Genomic DNA, 8,502 nt, shown 5'->3' on the forward strand with positions numbered 1-8,502 from the left:
GCCAGGCCTGTAGAGATGCACGTCGCCACCTGGGTGTCAGAAGGAGGGAAGGAGAAAAGTAGTTGAGTGTCATCCACATAGCAATGAGAGAATATGACGGAGCCGAGTGACTTGGTGTGTAGAGGGAAGAGGAGAGGGCCAAGAACCGAACCCTGGGGGACACCAGTAGTGAGAGTATGTGGTGCAGACATAGATCCTCTCCACATCACCTGGTAGGAGCGGCCTGCCAGGTAGGATGCAATCCAAGAGTGTGCAGAGCTTGACACGCCCAGCCCTGAGAGGGTGGAGAGGAGGATCTGATGGTTCATGTGTCGAAGGCAGTGGATAGATCTAGGAAGATGAGAACAGAAGAGAGAGAGTCAGCGTTGGCAGTGTGGAGAGCCTCTATGACACAGAGAATAGCAGTCTCGGTTGAGTGACCCGTCTTGAAGCCTGACTGGTTAGGGTCAAGAAGATTGTTCTGAGACAGATAACGAGACTTGATCAGAGACAGCAGGCTCAAGTGTTTTGAAAATAAAATAAAGGAATACAGGTTTATAGTTTTTGATGTCAGATGAGTTGAGTGTTGGTTTCTTGAGGAGGGGAGCGTCTCGGGCCATTTTGAAGCCAGTGGTCAGGGATGAGTTGATGAGGGAAGTGAGGAATGGGAGAAGGTCTCCAGGGTGGTAGGATTAAGGAGAGAGGAGATGGTAAAAAAGTTTAGCGGCAGAAGCTTGAAATTTAGAGTGAAATAAAGTGGCTTTAGCAGATGAAGAGTAGGTAGAGAGGAGGGAGTGAAAGGATGATATGTCCTGCGGAAGTTTAGTTTTCTTCCATTTTCGCTCAGCTGCCCACAATCCTGTTCTGTAAGCTCGCAATGAGTCACTCAGCCACGGAGCAGGAGGGGAGGGCCAAACCGGCCGGAGGGAAAGGGGACTGTGCTAGTCATAGGTTGCGGAAAGGGAGGAGAGTAGGGTCGTAGACGCAGAATCAGGAGACCGGAAGAAGAAGGATTTAGCAGAAGGGAGAAATGATGGAAGAGGAAGATGGAAGAGGAGAGAGTAGTGGGTGAGAGAGAGAACGAAGATTGTGACGGGCTGAGTGGCAAGGGTTGGAGGAAAGGGAGACAGAAAAGGAAACAAAGTAGTGGTCAAAGACCTGGGCCCAGATTCACAAAACACTTCCTACACAAAAACTTAAGAAGCGTCTTAAGAAAAAAAAAAGTTCATAAGATAGTTCGTAAGATTTAACTTCTTTGGGATAGGGGGCAGTATTTTCACGGCCGGATAAAAAAACGTACCCGATTTAATCTGGTTACTACTCCTGCCCAGAAACTAGAATATGCATATAATTAGTAGATTTGGATAGACAACACTCTAAAGTTTCTAAAACTGTTTGAATGGTGTCTGTGAGTATAACAGAACTCATATGGCAGGCCAAAACCTGAGAAGATTCCATACAGGAAGTGCCCAGTCTGACAATTTGTTGTCCTTCTGTTGCATCTCTATCGAAAATACAGCATCTGTGCTGTAACGTGACATTTTCTAAGGCTTCCATTGGCTCTCTAAAGCTGCCAGAAAGTGGAATGGGGTGTCTGCTGTCTCTGGGCAAAGAACAGCAGCAGAGTTTGTAAGTGGTCAGCCTGGGGACAGTGAGACTGGAGATGCGCGGTCACGAGACTACTCCATTTTTTTCTTTCAGCCTTTGAATGAATACAACGTTGCCCGGTTGGAATATTAGCGCTATTTTACGAGACAAATAGCATAAAAATTGATTTTAAACAGCGTTTGACATGCTTATAAGTACGATAATGGAATATTTTGAAATTTTCTGTCACGAAATGCGCTCGCGCGTCACCCTTCGGATAGTGACCTGAACGCACGAACAAAACGGCGGTATTTGGATATAACTATGGATTATTTGGAACCAAAACAACATTTGTTGTTGAAGTAGAAGTCCTGGGAGTGCATTCTGATGAAGAACAGCAAAGGTAATCCAATTTTTGTAATAGTAATTCTGAGTTTAGTGAGCCCCAAACTTGGTGGGTGTCAAATTAGCTAGCCTGTGATGGCCGAGCTATGTACTCAGAATATTGCAAAATGTGCTTTCGCCGAAAAGCTATTTTAAAATCGGACATAGCGATTGCATAAAGGAGTTCTGTATCTATAATTCTTAAAATAATTGTTATGTATTTTGTCAACGTTTATCATGAGTAATTTAGTAAATTCACCGGAAGTTTTCGGTGGGTATGCTAGTTCTGAACATCACATGCTAATGTAAAAAGCTGGTTTTTGATATAAATATTAACTTGATTGAACAAAACATGCATGTATTGTACAACATAATGTCCTAGGAGTGTCATCTGATGAAGATCATCAAAGGTTAGTGCTGCATTTAGCTGTGGTTTGGGTTTATGTGACATATATGCTTGCTTGGAAAATGGCTGTGTGATTATTTGTGTCTATGTACTCTCCTAACATAATCTAATGTTTTGCTTTTGCTTTAAAGCCTTTTTGAACAATGTGGTTAGATTAATGAGAGTCTTATCTTTAAAATGGTGTAAAATAGTTGATTGTTTGAGAAAATTGAATTGTTGTATTTTAGTTGGTTTTGTATTTCGCGCCGTGCGATGCCATTGGCTGTTGGCTAGGGGTTCCGCAGGTGGAACAGGGTTCCGCTAGCGGAACGTCTGTCCTCAACAGGTTAATGATTTTCTTACGAACTTCTCAAATATCTTCTTACAAAACAAATGTTTGTTGCTAGGTAACCATTTTAGCTAGCTATCTAGCTAGCAATGGCAATTATGTTAGCATATTTCTTACTAAGATTACTGTTCTAAAACATGTTCTTTGGTTTAAAATAATCAATACTGAAACTTTCAGATTAAGTTTGTGTGAATTAAACATGTTCATTTGCTTTCATGAGCTTTCATGAGCTTTTCTCTCACTGCCCAGAAAGATAGAGAGTGAGAGCGAGAGAGAAATATATACCTAAGATCACACCGGACAGCAGATAAGACAGGAGAATTACAACAGATAGGAAAGACTGACCCTAGCCCCTGGCACATAAACTATTGCAGCATAGATACTGGGGGTCGGGGAACACTGTGGCGCTGTCCAAAGTTAGCCCCGGACAGGGCCAACCAGGCAGGATATAACCCTACTCACTTTGCCAAAGCACAGCCCCCACACCAAAGGGATATCAACAGTCCACTAACTTACTCCCCTGAGACAAGGCTGAGTATAGCCCACGAAGATCTTCCCCACCGCGCAATCTAGAGGGGGCGCAAAAACAGACAGGAAGATCACGTCAGTGACTCAACCCACTCAAGTCGAGTATAGCAAAAAAAGCCTGGCACAACCTGATTCACCCCACCTAGGGATGACATGGGAGAGCGCGAGCAACCAGTGACTCAACCCCCATAATAGGGTCAGAGGCAGAGAATCCCAGTGGAGAGAGGGCAACCAGCCAGGCAGACAGCAAGGGTGGTTCGTCACTCCGGCACCTTGCCATTCATCTTCACACACCTAGGCCAGGCTACACTCAATCATAGGACCTACTGAAGAGATGAGTCTTCAGTAAAGACTTAAAGGTTGAGACCGAGTTGGCGTCTCTCACATGGATCGGCAGACCATTCCATAAATATGTTCCTCTATAGGAGAAAGCCCTGACTCCAGCTGTTTGCTTCGAAATTTTAGGGGCAGAATCAGAGGAGGCCACCCACGATGATCTGCTTCCCAAAGACGTGCGCTGGCTGAGTGAAGGAAAAGCGGTGGAGGGATTCTGTGAGCTGGATGATCACCTTCACATACTGGAAATTGAGGAATTTCTCTCCAATGTTGCTTTTCTGGCTGACATATTCTGTCACTTAAACAGGTTAAATCTGCAGTTACAAGGAAGAGGGAAAACAGTCGTGGACATTGTGGAAAAATGTGGAGGCCTTTACTTTTCGATTTGGACTTGTGATCTGGAAGGCTACTGCACTTCAGCGCGCTGAAGAAATGACAGGCAGAGGGACCAGGCTGCAGCATTGTCCCAGGAGTGATGGAAGATTTTATCAATCAGCTAAGGGACAACTTTTCCACCAGATTTGAAGACTACAGCAGGCCCAAGGATATCATTGCGTTTCTACGTGATCCTCTCAGTCGCCCAAGTGGAGAATTCTCCTCCCTTGCTAAGAAAACAATACCCTTGCTGGATGAGGCCACAATTCAAACTGAGCTGATTGAATTTTAGACATCGAGCCAAATCAGCTATGCGCTCAGGAGTGCCGAGTCCCTGTGTGCGTTTTGGGTGGCATGCTCAGTGGAATACAGCACAATAAAGAAACTAACAATGTTTGGATCGACTTACACCTGCGACTACACCTTTCTTAACACAATCAAGACTTACGACAGGAACTGGCTTTCACATAAGTCATCCATCTCATTTGACATCCACCAGAACGTGTCTGAGCAGAAATGCAACTTTTCCCATTGAAGTAACTTAGTAGCCTATATGACTTTATTTAATAAATACTAACAGTATTGTGAGTGCTTGTCCTATGGCTATTTAGGTCTCCTGCTGACAGTATTTTCTGTTTGTTCTGTTGTTACAGGAGCAGGCCGTCCCGAGACTCCCGGTACAGACGCAGACATTTACAGACGTTGATGTTTTTTCTTTCAATTATTGTTTTATGTAGAATGCTCCATTTTTGGCCAGTTGCCATTGTAGGTAAGCCTAATAATAATTAAAAAAAAACACTTCTATTAGGCCACATTTTCTTCCCTTGTGAAAGATACTGTTAAGCCACATAAAAACCGGCTGAGGTAGGCTGTTTTATATAGGCCTAGGCTCGGACGAAATAGGCTCCAATTATTACGTTTTGTTATTTGAAAATTAAAATGAAGATTGTTGCAAGCACTGTTCACCTATTGATTTCGCAGCGTTTGCAGCTTTACGTTTCAGCACCACAAAATGGTCCGCTGCCAGCTTTATTAGTTGACTGTCTCATGCATTCTCCCTCCTCATGAATTAAGTTAAAAAGTAACTTTTGCATTATTTAGGTGGGGTAACTTCCTTCTTGGGACATTGTGTTTGCGGCTTTTTGCATCATGTGTCGTCCGAGAATGTTAGTTACATTTTGTAAAAAATAATAATATTATTGCTGGCCAGATTTGGCCCGCGGGCCACCAGTTGGGGAACCCAATGCAGCCACACAACTGCTCTCCCACCCTCTTACACATATTCACCCTCCCTCACACATCCATTCACACACACAGAGAACAGTTGACATACATGCTATATTTCCCCCTTTGAATTGTCTTTTCAGTGTCCATGTAGCCCATTGTCATCGGCTACTTCTATCGATACTTCATAGAGAAGAACAGTTACTTGGGCAAAGTAGAGTATAGATTGCATTGGGAGAGGGGGAAATAATATTGTCTCAATTTACCATAAACGGGTCTTAGGCCTCACTATGTTCATCGCTTTTTCTCACTTCATCATCTTCCCGGTGCAGGGTACTCTCCTCTGCCCGTGAAGGTCTCCATTACACTCAGTGTTTGTAGGCCTTTGACTGGAAATGTTTCTTGCAGCTTGATTAGGGTTTCATCCGGCTCCTGTGAATTCCATGCTTTGCATTCCCTTCCATACCCTCAGCACTGCCGGGAAGTGGAGCTGATATTTAATCCCTTCTTTGTCCAGTGACTGTCTGATTGGAAGGTATTCCTTGTGTCTTTTTCTCAGCTTAGCAGATAGGGCCTGGACAAATGGAATGGTCTGTCCTTGGATTTTGATCTCCTTTCCCCTTTGTGCCTTCAGAACGTTGACTTTGGTCTGATAGTTCCATAGTTTGAAGATTACCATGCATGGCTGTTTAGCGTTCTTCTGCTTCACGCCGATCCTATGTCATCGTTCCAGATCTTCTGGTGATATACCCACGCCAAGTTCCTCTGATATCAGTTTGACCAAGTAGCTGGAAAGGTCTCTTTTTTTCCTAGTCTTCTGGTAACAACAACGTTCTCATGTTGTTACGTCTCAATCTTTTTTTTTGCTGGTCCGGTTCATCGCTATTTTTGTTGACTTGTTCGTTCATGCGCACTCCTTGATGGCACACCTTGATTGTGCATGTCTGACACGATAGCCTCTACATTCTTTTTGAGCGCATCTACTTTAACAGAATGTAGCAGTTCATTTGTTTTTGGTGTGCATTGAGAGTATTTTATCTATGTTTCCCTGGATAGCATTGAACTGTTTATTACTCTCGTTTGTGTCTCCAAGTTGCTCTTTACTTGTTGTAATTCGTGCCGCTGCGTAGTTTTACAAACTGATTGGTTTGCTTTTCCAGTTGCTTGGGGATATGTTGATTTATTAGGTATAGAGGCTTGATTTAACCTTTGCTGTCTGGTTTGTACATGTAACCACAGTTTTGTCGGTACAAAACGCAGCTACTTACACCCCTTGCCTTCGATTGGTACACGCATGCTCCTCTAAAAAGTTTCTATCAGCTGAATCAGCGACACCGGTTGAGCATGCCAACAGCATTTCTTTCTAGAAGCCATGAGAAAATTGTCCGGCTGTGGGGACTGTGTGGGGGTTAACACTACTACCTGTACTTACTGGTGGCACAGACTCTGTTTCATCCTTTCCTACAGTTAAATTGCCCTTGCCTAATGATTGCAACTCGGTTATCCTCACCATAAGGCAATAGTTCTCCTGCATGTTATGAGTACAACGAGAAGGCATAGTGTTACTTACCGGGGACAAAGCTAAGAAGTTGGTATACTTATTAAATAGAGTTTGATAAAAAAAACATCTTAAAAGTAAAATGTGAAAAGTTTGGCAGTTAGCCGCGTAGAAACAAACAGCATATTGACTGATCAAGAACCTCTACCTTGTTTGGGGAGCACGATGGCCGCTGCACACATTCGGCAGTGGGCCATCATCTTGTCAACGTATGACTACCGCATTGGTTATTGCAAATCGGAACACCATAGCAACACTGATTCATCGCTCTTTCCTTTACCTGAGACCAGTGACGCCGGAACCGAGGCAGTCAGCTCACATCCACACACTGCTAACAGAGCACTTCCAGGAAGCACCACTGAACACTACACAAGTAGCCAGAGCAACACGCACGGTCAGCAAGCACTCAAAAGTCTACAAATATATCATGAAGTTTGGCCTGAACAGGTTGAAGACAACTTGAAATCATTCTACATACAGAGGAATGAGCTGTTAGTGGAACAAAGGTGTGGGGCACAAGAGTTATAGTTCCAACTAAACTGAGAAGGGCAGTGCTAAAAGAAATTCACACAAGACCTCAGGACATCGTGAAAAGGAAAGCATTGGCTGAGCAAATCGTAACGGACATTAATTTCAAACGTATTCCAGACTTTCATGAGGCAGAACATGAACCTGCACTCAAACAGCGCACCTGGCCACCCAGCTTCAAACGGGCTGGCAGACGGGTATGTTCAGACATAACAAAATGGAACGAAAAGCTTGCCGATACCACTCTGGACATCGAGGGCAAGATCTCCTTGTTCTTACTGCAGTACCGCACCACACCGAACTGCACAACAGGACAAAACACCTGCTGACCTGTTCGTACCAGACAGAATTTCATCAAACCAGCACAGCCAAAACTGTCTGCAGGATACAGTACCAACAAAAGTTCTGCCATGACCAACGTGCAGTGGAACGTTCATTCGTGGATGATGCCGAGTACCTGCAAAATACAACGGGAGGAGGACCGAGATGGATACCTGGGTTTGTCACACAGACGGGTCCAGTATATTACATAGTGATATGCAGAAACGCAGACAGTCTACAGACGACACTGGGATCAGCTGAGAGCACGAGTTGCTACTGACAACGGACATAACTGATGATCAGGGGTAAATGTGTGAGAACGAACAGGGGCACGACACTGTACAGGTAAAAGTCCACGTCAGTCTCACAGGGTCATCAGACCACACCAACGTTACAGTCTGAAACACACACGGTTAAAGACTTTTACACACTGATAAGAGACTGAAAAAAATTACTTGTGATGAAAACAAATCTGTGAAAAAGACAGTTGTAAAAAAGAAACATGTTGTCAAACTGTTCATTTTTGATGACACATTGAAATGTTACAGGTTTAAAACAAATGCTATTTTAGTTGTTTACAGTACAGTAGAAGCATTTGCCGGGAATTATTTGTTATCAAGACTAAAATGGGGATGTAGTGTATTAGCCTATAATAACTACATGGTTTAATTATGGTATTACATTATAGGGTTAATAGTAATATTGGTATGAGCAGGATGCCGTACCTTAGTCAGGTCAAAGTACATTATGGGAATGCACGCAAATTCATTCTGTTATTAAACTTGACGCTAAACAGCATGGCTGTGTCTTGGCTTGTTAATATACCACAGTATCTTTGAAAAACACTGAGTGGGGTCCATTTGTTGTTGCTGGCTATGGTTGCGATTTCACTTCGCAAGAATGTGAGAGCCACAATAAACTCTGCTTCCACTGGTTTAGTTTTGTTTA

This window comes from Salmo salar, chromosome ssa12 (assembly GCF_905237065.1).
Source record: "Salmo salar chromosome ssa12, Ssal_v3.1, whole genome shotgun sequence".
NCBI classification, from domain to species: domain Eukaryota; kingdom Metazoa; phylum Chordata; class Actinopteri; order Salmoniformes; family Salmonidae; genus Salmo; species Salmo salar.